The 19942-nt window shown below is 38.8% G+C and overlaps 1 protein-coding gene across 1 annotated transcript in view; it reads right to left on the bottom strand.

Annotated features, from left to right (window-relative positions):
* LOC119797122 overlaps nt 1-18939 on the bottom strand; it is a 62819-nt gene extending 43880 nt beyond the window's left edge. Inside the window, exon 1 of the mRNA XM_038306077.1 lies at nt 18824-18939. The gene's annotated coding sequence lies outside the window, so the exon portion shown is untranslated. The remainder of the gene's footprint in view (nt 1-18823) is intronic.
* Between the last annotated feature and the right edge of the window lie 1003 nt (nt 18940-19942).

The following is a 19942-nucleotide window of genomic DNA, read 5'->3' as shown; positions in this document are numbered from 1 at the left end:
AATAACTAAACTATCATTTTACAAATGGACAACATACAATAGATAGAGTGGATCCACAGACACAACAGACAACATATAAGACAAACAGATAAGACAAACAAAGACACTAACAAATGGAACATGCAAACATTCATGTGTGCCAGGCCCTTTTCTCTCACCGGTGGGGGGGGGTTAGATCCATGGAACCCCTTAGCCCGCCCATCTTTACCGAACCTCCTGCAACTGGGTCAAAATGGACGCTTTTCAGTCTATTTATATGCAGGTACCTTAACTCTAGTCAATAAACAGCAAACCAGTTACTATTCTGCTGTAAGCCAACCATTTATATGTCAGGTGCTATTTCAGTCCTAATTCTGAAAGTGAGGATGTTTTTTTTGCTTTTATCATCCTTGATTTAAATCCATTAAGGTTTTAGTGTGGCTGCTGTGGAAATAGAGAATTTGGTTTGTGACTAAAACCTGTGCGCATTTTACTGTGTCAGCCCATGTTTGGACCCTTTTCTCTCTCTGGATTTGTCTAAGTTTTCATCTCCAGGTCCGTCCATAACATTATGGAACATGGTGACAGCAGGAAATGAACAAAACGAGACCCGTCCTGTTTTTAAACAACCACAGGCCTGTTAAAAAACGTTTTGTTTTCCAGTCCTGAAGCCGACATAGGAAAAGACAGTTGCTGCTGAATTTTTTCTTTTAAAAGATAATTTTTGGTTTAGATACTTAAGGTTGGTTCTAATTTGATCAAAATTTAATCTAAAACAATCATGGTTTAGTGAAAGCCAACCAGGCCGTTCATTATCACCCTCATTAGACATTTTCCCATAGATAAAGTCATGTCAGTCAGCAAGCATTTTCTTCATTGCAAGATGCAGAAAGGAATCTATTAAGAGAAAGTTATCAAGCTTTTCATGAATAGTTGGAAGTCTATGGAAATGGAAAATGAAATAAAATAAAATATATAATCGATCACTTTACCCTTTACTGATTGCTGCCAACAGGCGGTTTCAGTCCTGGAGCTCCACCACCTCAGTCAAAAAGGTCAGCCACTTCTCAAACAAAAAAAATAATTCAATGATTAAAAAATAATTTAGCACCAGAGAGAAGGAAAGCCTTATGTTGGTGCACCTCCTCCTTGTTTCCCCACAAAAAAAAAAAAAAAATTCCCCAGTGTCTCTGTCCTCATGGTTTTTGCACACACACACATTGTGGAGCAGGTTGCGGCTCAGGTGAGCTATTAGGGTCAGGGGTTCAGAGCAGATGAAAATCCTTTTGTTTTGCTTTCCCCGGATTTTAACCCATCATTTCCATCCGGTTGCTGTGTCGGTGTGTGTGCGTTGGGGGGTGGGGGGAGATTGATGCTTGAAGCAGGCTGTCTTTCTCCGGCGGGCTGATGGGAGGGGGGCATCTCCTCCAGGTCTGAATTCCACAAGGAGCGGCTCCGTTCAGGGAGTCCATGTTTGAAACAATGATTAGTTTAAGGAAGAGTTTTAGTGTTTCAAATGAATAATAAAAATAATAAAATCAAATAAAGTTGTTCATCTTTACCATATAAAAGAAGAAGCCTTTTCAGGAATGAAATGTCGTCTCGTCAGTCGCCCCACTTCATCCTTCAGTCACTTTAAGTCACGTTTCCCTCTCGTCACAAACTTTTCTCATCTAATTTTCTCATATTTGCTTTTATCATCAACCGTACTTTTCTCTATTTAATTTTGTATGTTTTCTTTATTTAATTCTAGGTTAATTCCTCCATTTTATATTTTAAGTTTTTTTCAGTTTTTAAACTTTTAATTTGACCTTATTTTATGCCCTACTTACTTTTTTTCTGTAATAATTTAATAGTTTTTTATTTTTAGCTATAAGTTATTAACTTCCTGTAAAAATGTAGTTTTGTTTCTTTAAAAGCACCATTGAAATTTAAATTCATTATTATTACTTAGTATAGTGTAAGTTTAATATGTAATACAGTGTAAATATGTTTAGTATAAGTATTAAACACTTTCTTTTTGACTTCATATTTTAACTCATTTCTTTTTTAAGCTGAGAGTTTCTTTGAACTCTCCTTTTAACCATCCATCATTTTAAACAGTTTTTTTTTTCTTTTCCATTTTTTTTCTCTTTTTTTTTTCAAAATCTGTAAATTTCTTACCTTACCTTCTTTTAGCCTCTAACTTCTCATGATATTGGTTTATTTTATCTTCAACATTTTTTCTATTGCAACATTAAATCAAAATTTCTTCTTGGGGAGTTGACAATTCTCTGGAACCTTGCCTTTTGTTCTACCATAGAACTGCAAAACCTTTCCCATTATCTACAGGTAATTTACCGGTTTCCAATTTGCACACCATTCCTCTGGTGCCGACCTGGATAACTGGGGGGATCCCACTCTAGATTACCGACGTCTCAGTAAAATTAAATGCACCTACAACCTTCCTCTCACCCTTAGAGAGAGCCTCACGTTCCTATGCGAGGTCTTTTGATTCACAGGTGGAACAAAAACCTGAACTTCCTTTCTGCTCCCCAAAAGAAAAATTATCTGTTATTTTATAAGCATATTCTTTAGTATTATACTAATTTTAGTGCATTAAAATGATTAACTTATTAATCTTTAATTTAGTTAGTTTCTTGCTAGATTATAATTTTAATGGAGAAGAAAAGGACTTTGTTTGAGCTAATTTTCCAGTATTTGATTTCTAACTATCTTTAAAGCTGTTAACAACCTGTTGTTTTGTAATTTAGTTTTTGAAATCTAATCTAAATTGTGCCGACAAAAGATTAATCTCACCGTCTCAATAAAATGGTTCGTTTTGATCCTCCTGCTGACCTCCAGGGACCTCGATGCCAGAAGTCCTCACTCCCTTAACCTTCTAACGGGGGTATTGAGGCTGGAAGACTGCTTCCTCCAGGCGGTACCTGACACTTCTGACAATCGCTGTCCTCAGAAAAAATCAGCCAAAGAGAATCCTGCCGACAACACCAAATTGTCGTGGGAAAAAAGTATTCAACTATTCATCCTAGTTAAATAAACGGAGATCGATGGATTTCACTCAGTCAGCACATTTATTCAGATCTTTGCAAAGAGAGAACAGTCATCATACAGCCTTCATGGCATAGCATTCTGCTCTGTTCTGATCTGGGCAGGGTTCGTCCCCCCCTACTTAAGCAGTCAGAGTCATAACAAATTACACACACTTTGGTTAACAGTAAACCTTGAGAAAGCATCTGGATTGTTATGGGAAGAAGCTATGTCTGGTCTACAAATACCAGCCTGGAGAGAAATGTGTGGCCTTGAGAGAGAAACAGACTGAGTGAATTCTTTTATAGTGAGTAAATATGAATATTAATATAAAATAGAAGAAAGATAAAAAATTTTCCCACAACACAAAACACAGATTATTTTCACAGTTTACTTTATTAGAGATCAGTTTAGATCAATTTAATTCAGATTATTAATATAGCAAAATTTCACAACACATGTAATGTCAAGGCACTTTACATATTAAGACAACTGAATCAGATCATTTTTTGGTTGAGTCATCTATATAAGGAAACCCAGATGATTGCCTTTAATCATGTAATTTGCTGTATTTGTTCTTTGTAGCATAAAGAATGTTTATAAAGCATAAAGAGGGTTTATAGCATAAATTGTGAACACAACCTGGTTCGGGTCGAACTCAGACAATTCAAACCTGAGCAGTTCAACATGGTTTCTTGTGTGTTTGTGAAATCAAAGATAGCTTTACAAGTCAGCAAAGTCACTTCTGTTTTGACATTTACTTAAAGGTGCTATATGTAACTTTTTAAAATAAATTTTACATATGTTAAAATTCCCTGACTGCAAAAATATAAGACAGGTAATCTGTGAAAAAGAGAACAAGGAAAAGCTCCTCTGCATTCTCCCAATGGTCCTAAACTACACCTCTGTTCTTCTGAAACAACCAATCACAGCCTGGAAGAATGTCTTCACTGAGTCATTTGTGCTTAAGGATTCTTTTACTGTGCAGCTGTGTGTCAATATAAAGTAAATCATCGATATCTGGTCCTACTGAATGTTCTCTAGTTGGTATTTATTCCCCATCATCTCTGACTCTGCTTAATAGTCTCTAAGTTGTACTTGTTCAAAGTTTTAGACCAAGTCGAAACTGTTTTCAAGAACTGCTTGAAAATATCACACTCTTAATAGATTCTTCCAAATTCTGATACATTTGTAAAAGGTTAGAATATTTTAAACATTAATTTTCTGTAGTCCCACCTCAAAAGGCAAGACTGATGATTATTGCCTGTAAATACTGAATGTGTCATGTTGACGAACAAGAGTTGGAATATTAGTTTGTAAGGTTGAAAAATGTGTTGTTGCCCATTTAATTTGGGGTTTATCCATTATAACTGTAGCTAGTTCACTAATCCTTTCTCGAAACCAGCAAACCTCATATTTCGTTTCATGACAAGTAATTGGATGGTAGCTAAAATATGCTATTGCAAGAGCAGGGATCTTGTTCTCTTCAAAGAAAAAGCAACAAGGTGAAATGGGGTTACCTGGAAGAACATAATAATGTCCAGCAATATTATCAACTAGGAAACTCTGGTATTTCTCCAGAAGAAGGTTGACGTCTTTGTTGTAAATACTGGCTGCTCTAACTGCTACAGCTCCATCTGACCTCTCTAACCGAGCCAGATGGATCAACATCTGGGTGTGAAAGGCGGCTCCGTTCACCCATTGGTTAAGAAGCCGAGTGCTCATCTGGTTATCCTTCAGCATGGAGTTCTGAAAGAAGCACATTTTAAACCACATTAAGAACTTACGCTGACTTCTGTTCAATTTAGTTTCTGCATTTTTGTGAACCTAACTTTATCCATAATTTTATTGTAGTCCAAGGCATGTTAATCCATCATTGTTGCTTTAATGCAGCTTCAGCTTGATGGCAATAATTATTTCCATGTGTGTCAATGCGTTTTTTCAGGTTTCCTTTTGGTACCTTAAAACTCAGACACAATCCCTTGGCATTATATTTATCAGCATTGGATTGAATATGCATCGTTATGTGTCACCAAAACTTAAAGGGGAAGGCCGTTCTTTTATACATTGGCCCCTTGATTTTACGTTATTCCATCATGTTCTACTCACCCATATGTGTTTTGTGTCATTTGGAGCTATTCTGAAGATATTCCGTTAGGTTATATCCAAGTAACGTCTTCCTATGGGCAACGACTTGAAGGCACAAACTAAACCGTTCATAATTTATTCTGTATGGTATGCCAGCATTCATACCATGTAGGCGAATCACTGTCCCCCAGACATCTGCGGTTATATTTTTTATAATTATATTTTTTAAAAACAAGCCAAAAAAGGGTAGTTAGGGTAGTAGTCAGGGAAGCTGTACTGTACTTAGTCTGGAGTGCCAGCTTATTCAGTAAAGCCCAGCCAGACGTTAGGGAGAAAGACAGACATATCATGCTCAGCTGTAGGCTGGTTAAGTCTCATAATTGTAAATCTAATAATTTTTCATTCATTTTGTATGCAAAAAATATATAACAACATCTTCTACTGCCTGTAGAGAAATCTGAATTAATTATGATCAGATCAATATATTAAAAGTGGAAACGCTAAGAGACTGTTTGTCCTTTCAGCTGTTACCTTACTGAGGGGTTGAAATAGTGTGTGAGTGTGACTCTTTCATTGACTTGGAAATGTTTTACACTAGATGCCCTCCCTGACATAGCCAGGATTCAGACCCGGGTCCCCTGCAGTCAAATTGGAGACTTAAACAACGAAACAACAATAGTGACAAACACAGCAAAACTATTAATATTTATATAAGGATGGACATAAAATACTTGATGAGGCAGCGTTGGACCAAAAAGGTAGATAAAAAAAATCAATGATTTAATTACCCTTAATCTTGTGAGCTGGGTGCTAAGTTGAGATTGTAGCTGCTGGGTGTGAAAAATCAGGTCCTGCTGTTGCCTCAAGTAGAGTATCATACGCTTCATATATTCATCCATGAGATCTCGCACCTGTCCAAATGAGGATCAAAATGTTAGGGCTTCATTAAAACATATTACCTGGGACAACAGACTACTCTCTTCATACGTGCAGAGTTTTTTCAGGTTATACCTCATTGCCTTTCTCCTCAGCAAAAACTCTTCGAAGTATATCAGCTGTACCCATTGTTGGTTTCCCCATGGATTCAGCCACGTTCTCTAATATCAAGGAAATGACGAGGGCCCCCAATCCAACAGCGTTCGCCACTGGGCCGAATCCTCCCACTTGACTACCCAGTTTCTCCATAATGGTTGGTATATTGGTTTCTCCACCAGTGTATAAGACCTGGTCTCTGTAAGAACTCAGCTCTGCAGCAGAGTTGTAGCCAGAAAACCTCTCCAGGGACCTGCATGGGAAATTATATTTTAGCTAATTTTTGTTTGATAAAATGCAGCTTGTGCAAGCTCTGTAGTTTGTTTTTTTAAACATTTATTTGCTTAAGTATTTTGTTCTTTTTACAGAAACATACCACAACTCCAAGGCACATAAACAAGTTTATAGCTCTTTAATCATTACACACAAATCTCTTATTTATTAAAAGTACATCCATTAACTGTATATGCTTTATAATAGTAATTGAACTGTTTTCACACTGGAGAAAATTACCTCTGTATTTAACCCATCCCCTTGGGTTGTTGGTTGCCATCGTGCGGCACTGTTAGGTTTATTCTTTATACATCATGTGCATTGTTACTTTATTAGCCAGATTAGAGAGAGTAGAAGGCCTTCCTTCACATTGTGGATGTCACTGTGTGTACGGAGGTCATCTAATCAGGACAGCCTTCGTGTCTTTAAAAATACACAGGATATGGGCACATCTTGGAGCCGGTCTGATAGAGGAGAGCTATTTGTAACCCTGAGGCATAGAGGCAAGCTGCATATAGGTCAGGGCATTGATGGCGTGTCAGTTTCTGATACGGACAGCTAAGCATCCACCTGATGCAACACATAGACTCATAAGGTATAAGAAGCAGGTGATGACCTTGTTCGGCGCTCAAACTTTGCCGGACGCTCGCGGACATGATTTTTGAGCCCACAGCTGTGCAAGCTCCAAGCATTTTCTCTGTCCTGTAACGACCTAATTTGGAATAAACTCTGTCACTTTTTTACTCCTGTTTTTAAAGTCCTGTTTTCATGATTTTACCCAGTTTGAGTTAAGAGTAGTAAATAACTTGCTCCCAGGAAAAGAACCGTGAGGAAGCCCCGAGGCGCAACAGCTTTTTAGGGGACATAACTTCCTCATTTAAGAGCACCCAGGGAGCAGTTTGGGTTAAAGTGTTTTGTTTAGGAACCCAGAGTGCAGGCTGTGGGGATCGAACCAGATACTACAACCTTCTCACAAACGCACTGCTCTAACCACAAGGCCAACACTCCCCAAATACAGTTTAGAGAAAAAGTCTAAATGCTATGTGAACGTCATAGTATTGCCAAACTCCCTAAAGGGATGAGCAGCCCCCCTCTGGAAGAATCAAACTCAGCACTCATGAATTTATACTTCAGGCACCTTTTCCTCTGTTCCCTGTGGATGTTCCCTCGCACCCAAGCCACAAACTATTTCAGTTACTTCCCTCTGGCAGGAGGCTGCGGTCCATCAGGACCAAAACCTCACGCCACAAAACAGTTTCTTCCCATCTGCTACCAGCCTTATCAACAAGGCCCAGAGACCCCTGTGACACTGATACTGCCTCTATACCACCCCCGTTCAGGACCTAGAAGTTACACCACCGTAGCATCTCCAGACCTCCTGCGTTACGTTAACAGACAGAAGGATAGATTTAGTTTAAAAATAATCAGCATTTATGGTGAGTATGATATATTTACTTTCAAGCTTTATGGACTACTTCATTTGGTAATTGGATGCATATTGAATCTAAACAGCTACTGATGGAGTAAATATGGCTGAGCTGTGGTTATAGAGGAGAAGATTGCCATTGTCTTAACTGGGCTTCTTGCTAATTGATCTCTGCATTCACCCTCATTCTAATCTCCCTCACATTTATACCTGCGCTTGTTACATTTCATATTTGAATACTACTGGTGGTTTCTGTTATTAAAATGCAAAAGCGGTGAAATTAACCCCTTGACAACAGGAAAAAAGTATATTTTTGCTCTCAAATATTGCAGTAAAAGTGAGAAGATCTCTCAAAAATAGATTTCTCTCTCAAAACTTTTCTCTCTTACAATACCTCAGTCTCCGCTCTCGATTCAGGATTTGGGGGGTCTGTTTTCCTATTAGCCAGTCTCAACAGAATTTACAGCTGAGAGGTTATATTAGGTGCGCTCAAGATGAGCAGGGCCTTGCCTGTAATGTGGATGATAGTTTACGGCTGTGTTAATGAGTGAAATTAAAAGTCTGTTGTCAAGCAGAGGAGAGCAGCCTGCAAGTGAACAAGATGGCTGGCATCACATTTGTGGCATGCAACTTATTGTTGGACTATATATGTTAAAGCACTTTTAGGATGTACACTCACCGGCCACTTTATTAGGTACCCCATGCTAGTAACGGGTTGGACCCCCTTTTGCCTTCAGAACTGCCTCAATTCTTCGTGGCATAGATTCAACAAGGTGCTGGAAGCATTCCTCAGGGAGTTTGGTCCATATTGACATGATGGCATCACACAGTTTTCGCAGATTTGTCGGCTGCACATCCATGATGCGAATCTCCCGTTCCACCACATCCCAAAGATGCTCTATTGGATTGAGATCTGGTGACTGTGGAGGCCATTTGAGTACAGTGAACTCATTGTCATGTTCAAGAAACCAGTCTGAGATGATTCCAGCTTTATGACATGGCGCATTATCCTGCTGAAAGTAGCCATCAGAAGTTGGGTACATTGTGGTCATAAAGGGATGGACATGGTCAGCAACAATACTCAGGTAGGCTGTGGCGTTGCAACGATGCTCGATTGGTACCAAGGGGCCCAAAGAGTGCCAAGAAAATATTCCCCACACCATGACACCACCACCACCAGCCTGAACCGTTGATACAAGGCAGGATGGATCCATGCTTTCATGTTGTAGACGCCAAATTCTGACCCTACCATCCGAATGTCGCAGCAGAAATCAAGACTCATCAGACCAGGCAACGTTTTTCCAATCTTCTATTGTCCAATTTCGATGAGCTTGTGCAAATTGTAGCCTCAGTTTCCTGTTCTTAGCTGAAAGGAGTGGCACCCGGTGTGGTATTCTGCTGCTGTGGCCCATCTGCCTCAAAGTTCGACGTACTGTGCGTTCAGAGATGCTCTTCTGCCCACCTTGGTTGTAACGGGTGGTTATTTGAGTCAATGTTGCCCTTCTATCAGCTCAAACCAGTCTGGCCATTCTCCTCTGACCTCTGGCATCAACAAGGCATTTCCGCCCACAGAACTGCCGCTCACTGGATGTTTTTTCTTTTTCGGACCATTCTCTGTAAACCCTAGAGATGGTTGTGCGTGAAAATCCCAGTAGATCAGCAGTTTCTGAAATACTCAGACCAGCCCTTCTGGCACCAACAATCATGCCACGTTCAAAGTCACTCAAATCACCTTTCTTCCCCATACTGATGCTCGGTTTGAACTGCAGGAGATTGTCTTGACCATGTCTACATGCCTAAATGCACTGAGTTGCCGCCATGTGATTGGCTGCTTAGAAGTTAAGTGTTAACGAGCAGTTGGACAGGTTTACCTAATAAAGTGGCCGGTGAGTGTATATTAACATGTATATATATAAGCAGGAGCAGATGAAAAAGTCAGCTATCATGCCACAAACCTGACACAGATATTACGCAGTGTTGCCAACTCCTCAGTAAGGAAAGTAGCTATTGGCTGTGCTAAAAGTTGCTAGAAGTCGCTAAATGACGTCATCGCCTAATTTGCATAATCTGCCACAGGAAGTGATGTGCATATTATTGATGCTGTGGGAGAAATAATGTCGTTACAGAAAGACAAAAGTGAGTAAAAACACTATATAATAGTGTTTTTACTCACTTTACTAAAGCATATATAGAGCTACTTTTTTCTGTCCATTAATGTTTATTTATATATTTTTTATGTAATTTTTTTATTTATATATTTTAACTATTGTGATCAATTTGCGCTGTCAATCCCGGCGCATGCGTGCTTCATTTGCAGTCTGGACGCTGAGGGTAAACATGCTGCGGTTCTGACTGCAGCGCTGAGTGGGAGTCCTGCGGGAGCAGGAGAAAGGGGTTGGGATGGGGGAGGCGCTCCACGGCAGCAGCTGCCCCTGGAGGACAAGATTAGGAACGATACATGCTTTCACTTAAGAGTCTCCAAAAGCCGCCAGTGACACCGAAAAAGGCGCCAGATTTGTCGCTAGTCGCTTTTTTGAAAAATAGTCGCTGGAGGGGTCTGAAAAGTCGCTAAATATAGCCACAAAGTCGCTTAGTTGGCAACACTGATAATACAGCAGTGCGTGTGGTGTTCCAGACACCGAAATTAATGAACCGCCGGGTTTGATGTGTTAAGACACTTTTGGTTTAAGAATGCTCCTGTGTGTGTTGGAAGCTGTTTTTTTTATTGTGAATCTAAAGATAAGGTAAATATAACAGTTCGCCAGTGGTGGCGCTCTAACGGTGCACTACAGAGGTGAGCTGTGCCTCAAGAGAAGAAGAAAGTTCCCTGTTGACAAAAATGTTGCTATGTGCTAACTTCCAGTTATCTAGTTGAATATTTGTTTTCATTTTTAACCGGTGTATCATACACAACAGAATTTTGGCGACGAGGATGGGATTGTTCAAGTTGGAAGGCACAGAGTTCGCAGACGGAGCGGCTCCATAGAGGCAACAGAAAGCTGAGCGTTTTGGGTGAAAAAAGAACCGCAGAACCGGAGCTAAACACTGCATGAAAAGTGGGATTTTCGTCACTATGCGGCACTGTAGATTGTCGTGGAAGAACGGCTGTTCATGGTAATTTGCAGGCAACACCAAAAACTCCCATAAATTGTCAGAAATTGACGTGGGCTTTCTTAGGCAGTGTTCCCCCCATGCCTCCCCCCCATGGAATTCTAGGGGAGGCTTTAACATGTAAATTAAAATGCTGTGAGCTATACAAATGCAAATCAGGGTTGCAGGGGGAGTTTTACCCCAAGTGACATTTTTCTAAAAGGTAAGGAAATCTCTGATACAAATAGATCAGGCTCATATAGACTAATTATAGACTCTTACATTTTAGCTTGAATTTATTTATTTAATTAAAGTATGCTAGATTACTGTGTATGCCATTAGCAATGGCAAATGTTATGTAAAAAAATACACAAAATAATTTATTTCAAAAATGAGTTTTAATCAGAATCAGTTGGTAAAATGTGAATCAGAATCAGCAAGGTAAAATGTGCATTCCATGCAAACTGGAAAAAATGTCTGTCCGGATGGGGATGAAGCCATGTTTACATGATAGATGCGACGATACACGACTCTTCCCAGACTGCCATTCATTTTCACTTGCCGTGAAATATCTTGGTGTTCACATCACCAAAGACAATAAATCACTGGAAAAACTAAACTGTTGGAATATTTTAGATAAATGTAAACTTAACTTAAATTTGTGGTCTCAACGTGACATATCAATTTTTGGTCGAACTTTCCTTACAAAAATGGAATGTCTCTCAAGATTTATCTATCCAGCTTATTCCATATCCCTTCCTAAACATGCAATTAAAGCTATAAATCAAATTAACTTCAACTTTATCTGGAAAAACAAGACACACTACATTAGGAAAGGAGCAATGGTTAAAGAGTATTATGATGGAGGTCTTAAAGCAATAGACTTTGAATGTTTAGACGGAATGATTAAAATGAATTGGCTCAAATCTTTTCTGTTTCATATCCCCTCCAAATTATTTATAGAATTAGGAGGAATTAACTTCCTCCTTAAATGTGACTTTGATCCTAAGAAACGTCCTGTTAAAGGTTCTTCTTTCCATCAACGCGTCTTAATTTATTGGAAGCGTCTCAAGCAGTATTTTGTTGCAAACGACTTGGACACTAAAGAGGAGAAAACTAAGTCAGTGTTTCTCACTGTGGTGGGGAAAAGATCCCATAGCTTGCTGATGGATCTGTGTGCGCCTGATAACGAAGAGTTGGTAGAATTGCTGCAGAAGCACTATGTACCAAAGACAAACTTTATTGCAGAAAGGTGCAAGTTTCACGGAAGAAACCAAAAGGATAACGAAACCATCAGTGAGTACGTTGCTAGTTTACGAAAATTAGCAGCTACATGTAAATTTGGGTCTTTCTTAGATGAAGCGCTGCGGGATAGATTCGTCTGTGGCGTAAAGAGTAGTGAATTAAGAGATTGGCTGCTCAGTACCGCCCACGCTAAAGACTTGACCCTCCCGCTGGCTGTAGAAAGGGCACTCTCTTTCGAGGTAACTAAGGACAGCGCACAGTAATTTTCACATAAAGCTTTCACGGCTCATGTTGTGGAAAAGAAAGCTAAAGCAAAATACCACAAAGCTGAGAAAAATGCAGCTGCCGGGAAACCCTGTTATCGTTGCGGTGGAAAAAACCACAACCCGAATGACTGCAGGTTTAAAGACAGCGAGTGCCATGAGTGTAAACATAGCCAGAGCCTGTCGCACACGCAAAGAAGGAGGCAGTTCGAGCACGACCAAGGGAACCATGCATCTGGATATTGAGAAGAGGCGATCCAGCACTCTCAAGCAGCAACCCTGTCCGGATGCCAGCGCTCTCCTGCAGCAGGATGTCGGCAGCTGGCCCGGTCCACAGTATGATGCGCCCCAGCATGCAGAGCCAGGCAAAAGGCACAAGTTTAAAGGGGATCCAGGCGACACCCAATTTCTGTCACATCAAGTCACAGAAGATGGAGCAGCCAGTGAGGAGGTGGTTCAGTGTGGGATGGAAGCTGAACCGAACTTTGACACTGTTCCAAATCTGACATTAGACAGTCCTGATTTTGGTCCGTTTGAAATGAACACAGGTAATGGTGACATTGTAAAACCTTATTATGTGTATGTCAGTGTAAATGGTTCCAGAGTGAAAATGGAACTAGACACTGGTGCTGCAGTGTCAGTAATATCTGAACATTTGTATAAGCGCAAATTTAAATCAGTCAAACTTAGTCCAGCAAATTGTGTACTTAAGACGTAGAGCCAAGAGTCATTACAGCTGATGGGTAAATGTGTGGCAAAAGTAAAGTGCCAAGAAACCACAAAAAAAACTAGAACTACTTGTAGTAAAAGGAAGAGGTCCTGCTTTGATGGGTAGAGACTGGATTAGCCAGTTTAAGCTAGATTGGTCACAGGTTAATAGAGTGGCTCCAGAAACAGTGGAAGATGTTTGTGCTCAGTATGCATCGGTGTTCAACCCTGAGCTAGGCAAATTGAAGGGTATTAAAGCTAAGCTACACGTTGCTCCAGAAGCGGTGCCCAAGTTCCATAAACCCAGAAATGTTCCTTACGCATTAAGAGAAGCCGTGGAAAGGGAACTGACTAAATTGAAGGCAGAAGGAGTTATTTCACCCACTAATTACAGTGAGTGGGCTGCCCCAATAGTGTGTATACCCAAAAAGGATGACAGTGTGAGATTATGTGGAGGCTACAAGATCACCATAAATCCATGGTTAAATGTGGACCAGTATCCACTCCCCAAAACACAAGATAATGTTTGCAAAATTAGCAGGAGGTCAGAAATTTACCAAACTAGACTTATCCCAGGCTTACCAGCAAGTCCAGTTAGAGGAAAGCTCTAGGTGTTACCTGACCATAAACACTCACAAAGGGCTGTATCAATACAACCGGTTACCCTATGGTGTTGCAAGTGCTCCTGCAATTTTCCAGAAAATAATGGATCAAGTACTTCAGGGTATGGATGGAGTAATCTGCTATCTGGATGATATTTTGATAACTGGTAAAGATGCAGAAACCCACCTGACTAACATAAAAGAAGTCCTTAAGAGGCTCGAAAGCTACAACCTCAGGGTAAAGCGAGAAAAATGTGAGTTCCTGCAATACAGTGTTTCATATTTAGGACATGTCATTCCCATCCTATGAAAGAAAAGACAACTGCCATTCAGAAGGCTCCAGTTCAAAGAAATGTAACTGAACTTAGGTAATTCTTGGCTCTGTTAAACTACTACGGGAAGTTTATACCAAACTTATCGACTCTGATCCAGGCAATGACAGCATTGCTGCACAAAGATGCAGAGTGGATTTGGTCAGAAAGTTGTCAAAATGCTTTTGAGAATGCAAAGAAGGCTCTTCAATCTGACAAAATCTTCGTACATTTTGATGCCGAGTTACCAATTATCTTAGCATGCGATGCGTCTCCTTATGGAGTTGGTGCTGTAATCAGTCACCAAATGAAAGATGGAAGCGAAAGACCGATTGCATTTGCATCAAGAACATTAACTAAGACCTACCTTTATGGAAGGAAATTCATTTTGGTGACGGACCACAAACCATTGTTAAAAATCTTGGGTACAAAAACAGGTGTACCTACTCTAGCTGCTGCTAGATTGCAAAGGTGGGCTCTAATTCTAGCTGCATACAAGTATGAGACTCAGCACAAAAGATCTGAGTAACACAGTAATGCAGATGCTTTATCCAGGTTACTGATGAAACCAAGAGTGGATGTGGTGTCAAATCCTATTTACAGAGTATATTACCTTGATGAGTCACCTATCACGGCAAGGGAAATAGCAAAAGAAACAGAAAAAGATTCCGTGCTAAAGGTGGTGAGTAACAGTTGGTGTTAACTGGCTGGCCTAAACATGTACAGGATGAGTTGCTGAAGCCATATTTTCAGAGATGTTTTGAGCTTACTGTTTGAGACAATTGTCTGCTGTATTGTCTTACGAGTGGTGTACTATTTGAGTGTACTATTTGTCAAAAGCAGCGTAGTATGCCTTGTAGTACTGCACCAGTGCATAAATGAAAATGGGCTGCCAGCCCCTGGGAGAGAATCCATCTTGACTTTGCAGAGGACCACAAGCAGATGTTTCTGGTAGTTATGGATGCTTATGCTAGATGGCTAGAGATTATTCCTATACATACTACTACTTCAGTTAAAACTATTGAAGCATTGAGAAATTTGTTTGCTGCTTACGGTGCACTACAGAGGTGAGCTGTGCCTCAAGAGAAGAAGAAAGTTCCCTGTTGACAATAAATGTTGCTATGTGCTAACTTCCAGTTATCTACTTGAATATTTATTTTCATTTTTTAACCGGTGTATCATACACAACAGTGCACACTTCTCCACATCCCAGGCAAGACGCCACTCATCTTGGACTACTGTACTTCTGGAGTTAAGAAGTCTGGGAAAGCGAGTGATTCCTCTTGAGTATTAAAGATGGAGGTGGAACCACCTTTGCACCTAACTAACCACTCAATTCTGTTGAGACTGGCCAATAGGAACACATACTTGCCCATGACATATTTTTCACACCAAGGGAGAAATCCTGAATCGAGTGCAAAAACTCAGTTTTGAGAGAGAGAAGAAAGTAGTTTTGAGAGAGAAATCTATTTCTGAGAGAATATGTTTTCACTCTAAAAAAACTATATGAGAGTAAGATTATATTTTTTTAGATAACCTTTTTTCCTTCGAACTAATCTTCCAAATGTCAATTTTTCTTTTATAATATGAGAAAATATTTTCTCTCAAAAATGTTTGTTTAGTCCCAAATAATATCAGTTTTTGGTATCAGTGCAAACATTTGTGTTCTCTATTATATTTATTTTATTTTCAAATTATTTTCCCCTTTCATATCACTTTTTTTCTTGAATTAAAAATGAACTTGCTATTTTTATTGTACTTCATGAAAAGCCTGGTTAAAAACTGATTTGATTTGTTTTTCAAGTCCAAAATTAATCCTCCCGAGTGGCTTTGGCTTTCTTTTTCTTTATAAACTGTAAAGTTTTAATAATGTTTTCAGCCTTAGTATTGTGGCAAAGGTACTCACCTGTCAATTCCAAACCCATTCCACTGTCTAGACTGGAAGAAAGCATTAGCATACTGGTCCAGGCTAGCTTGCTTTTCCTCTTGAGAAATTTCTCCACCCATTTCCTGTTTCCTCTTTTTTTCATGGGAAGAACAACAAAACAGAGGTATGTTATTAAAAAGAATTAGTATATGTTAGGTGTTCAGGACATAATCTTCAATATTTATGGCTGCAGTGGTTCTTAGCGTCCTCAGACAGTGGCTTAAATGCATAAAATTCCAGGCACTGAGTTTCAGCTTAAGAGTTATTCAAAAAGTTGCTGAGAACAAATTGTGTACATCAGTGTAATTTTTCCTGTCATTGATTAAGGTTTAGTCAATTGAATTTTATCTTTAATTTATTAATGTCTGTCTGTCTGTCAGTCTTTTTATGAGAGCATTTCACAGTGTATTTTTATTTTATTCATACTTCTTAAACTGGTGCATTGTTAATGCTGTGTTCAAACTGAATGCTGTTTTGAGCATTAAAAATAAATCTGATGCTTTTCCATATTAAAGTCAGATGTTCAAATCAAGAGCATTTTTAATGCTCCTAAGTAGTATGGAGTACCATGGAGTATAGAGGACACATCCTGCCACAATTAAAAATACATAAATAACTAAATTACTCATAAATATAAATCATAATAAAATAAGTGAGGCAAAATGCAACAAGCTAGACTAAATGCATATACTTACAGTTGTATGTACATATAAAAAACGTCTTCCTCACCCATTGTGGGTGGTCTTCCCCACCTTTTTTCCTCCAAGCTCGGGTCCTCTACCATAGACCTGGGAGCTTCAGGGTTCTGCTAAGTATCTTTCCTGTTCCTAGAACTGCACTCTTCTGGACCGTGATGTCTTATGTATCTCCAGGGATCTGCTGTAACCACTCTTTAAGTTTGGGGGTTGCTGCCCCAAGTTCCCCAATGACCACGGGCATCACTTATGCCTTGACCTTCCAGGTTTTCTCCAGCTCTTCTCTGAGCCCCTGGTATTTCTATAGTTTTTCATGTTCTTTTTTCCTGATGTTGCCATCACTTGGCATTGCTATGTCAACCACAATGGCTTTCCTCCGCTTTTTGTCCACCACCACAATGTCCAGTTTGTGCGCCATTACTACTGAGTCTGTCTGAATCTGTGTCTGGTGGACATCTTTGCAATGATCTTATTTTTCAGGTCAGTTGCTGCCTCGTGTGGTGGTGCTTATTGGAGCATACAATATCTCTCTCTATCTATCTATATATGATTAATTTGACCTTCTATGGTATCTCTTCACGTTTATTCAATTTTTTTTTTATTTAGTCTTATTTTTTATAGGAATGCTGTACTTTTTTCTTTACTTATTTATTTCAAGTAAATAAGTAAAGATGTTGCTGTTTTATTTTTCCTAATCTTTTTATTTTCTTATAACAAAAATCGATTTTTCTTAAGATATGCTTTTCTGCACTTTATATCCTTTTCTAAATATTTTATTTTTATTAACTCATATTTTCTACTCCAATATATTCCTGTAGTATATTCTCAACAGATGTCTCATAAACCATATTTTTCTGCCTCTTGTTTTTTTTTTTTTTTTTTTACCTCCTCTATTTTTTCCACATGTTAACGTAGAAATGGAGGGGTGGCCTTTGGAGCAGCATCACCGCTGCAGCTTCATCTCTTATTGGCCGAGGTCAGTACCTGCTAATAGCTTCTGCCTGGCATTATAGAGGTTGGAAGGCTAACTTCCATCATGTTCTTGATAACAAGTGGTAAAGTTAGTGGAGAGAGGCTGCAGCGGTGATGCTGTTACACCTGTTTTTTTTATAAAGCCACTTAACCTAACAGTTAAGCATGTTTTTGAGAACCAACACATGGTAAGGGAGAACATGCAAACTCCATGCAGAAAGACCCTGGGCCGGGAATCGAACCCAGAACCTTCTTGCTGCCATGCAGCAGTGCTACCCACAGAGAAACTGAGCAGCCAGCTGAAATACAGTCGGAGAAAAAATGAGAAGATGTAGAGACAAGAATGAACGGCTTAAGGAAAATAATTTTGCTGAAATAATATCAGAATATATTGGATTAAAAAATACAGTATATGAGTTACTGAAGACAAAAAGCCAACTCAAACATTCGCAAATAATATAAAGCTCGGAAAAACATGTTTTAAATATATTTGGATATTTAAAAAATATGAAAGAAAATAAAAAATGTTTGGAAAAATAAACATTGACTTGAAATTTACTTGAATAAACGAAGACTAAATATTCATTGTTTAAATGAAAAATGAGAAGAAAAGTGTTGAGATAAAATAGGGGAGAGAGAAAGAGATCTATAAATAAAGCATAGTTCACTAATATAAATTGCAAGCCATTATTTTGTCACCTATTCATATTTATGATTTCATATTTATTTCTTAATGTATTTTTAATTATGGCAGGATTGGTCATCCATACTCAATGCACATCAAGCAAAGGGCCAAAGCATTGCTTGTGACATGAGTGATTTGTGTAAATGTTTAAATGATCAAAGCACTGCACAGAACAGCGTGAATGCAGGAACTTTTGATGCTCCTTGATGTGCGTCCACCCTAGACTTTACGTGTAGAACAGCTACTCCTGATGCTCCAAGCATGTTTAGTTTGAAAACACCATCTTTTGTACTGAAGGTCCTAGTCCTAGAGAATATCCACTGCACTATTAGCATATCTTCATCGAAATTATACCTTTAAGTCCTAAGAGTATCTCAGATTTTTCTTAAAATTATGTCACATAGTGCTACTTTTTGTATTGTTTGTGAGTACGTGCTCAGATCAATAGAAAAACCCCAGCTTACATAATGAAAGAATATATTAATGGAATTACTCACCAGACACGAACAGAATAGTAACAAAAAATTAAAACAAAGCTTCAGTCCTGCTTGTTGTTTTTTTTTCCTGCAAAAGGTGAAGGGAATTTATACCCAAAACTGTTAAAAGAGTGGCGGTAAAGTTCACCTGCCTAGAATTTTCATGTTTGTTTTGGGACTGGGTAAAGTACAGTAGGCGGTGCAAATAAAAAGTAAATACAATGTTTCTCCACAAATTCAAACGGACCTTCAAATTCAAAAATATGACAAACATACACAAAGTGACCTTAGCTGCAGGACTAATCCATAATCATCAAGAGCATCTTGGCTTCTTCTTTAATTAATGCTCTCTATCTGTCCAGCCTGTCAGCTTTTGTGTAAAGTAATTTCTCAGAAGATTTGGAGTTGTGGTATATTTCTGTCTTTTTTAGACATTGGATGTTGATGTATATTATTACATTTCCAGAGCCAATTATACATTTTTCATAAAATAACTCTGCCTTAATTTTCACTAAATAACTTAACTTTATTGATCTCACACTGGAAAAATGTATCTCTGCATTTAACCCATTGCTTTGGGGAGCAGTTGGGGGTTAAGGGTCTTGCTCAGGAAACCAGAGTGCAGGCTGTGAGGATTGAACTGGGTACTTGCAACTCGGAGCACAAATGCACTGCTCTAACCAATGGACCAACACTACCCCCACTACAGTGTTCTCCATGACCTATTACACTTAAGGTATGCGTCTGTAATCTTTACCATGGGAGATAGTATAGCTGGCATGAATACTTAGGTGAAGTACAGTTTACATCATCTATATTCTTCCTTCTTAGATAAAAAATCATATAACAATGATATACAGTGAATAATAAATTGATTGTAAATTGAGTATGTGGACTTAACTTCCATCTGAATCTTTGCCTCCCATATAGAAGACCAGGAGAGCCACTTAAAATGAAGCAGAGCCTTTAAACATTTCAAATTTAATACATACAACCAGATATCCAATTGAAACAGAATTCTTTAATTGCACAATTAGATATAAGTGTAAAGGGGAACTGTGAATTCTATTTGTTGGTCAATTATCAAATACAATAGGGTAGATTTGTCTCTATAATTCCATTTAAAAAGGGTTGCTTCAG

The sequence above is a fragment of the Cyprinodon tularosa genome, unplaced genomic scaffold (genome assembly GCF_016077235.1).
Source record: "Cyprinodon tularosa strain WSP-4 unplaced genomic scaffold, ASM1607723v1 ctg571, whole genome shotgun sequence".
In the NCBI taxonomy this organism is placed as follows: Eukaryota; Metazoa; Chordata; class Actinopteri; order Cyprinodontiformes; family Cyprinodontidae; genus Cyprinodon; species Cyprinodon tularosa.
This window is presented reverse-complemented; position numbering and strand designations above follow the sequence as displayed.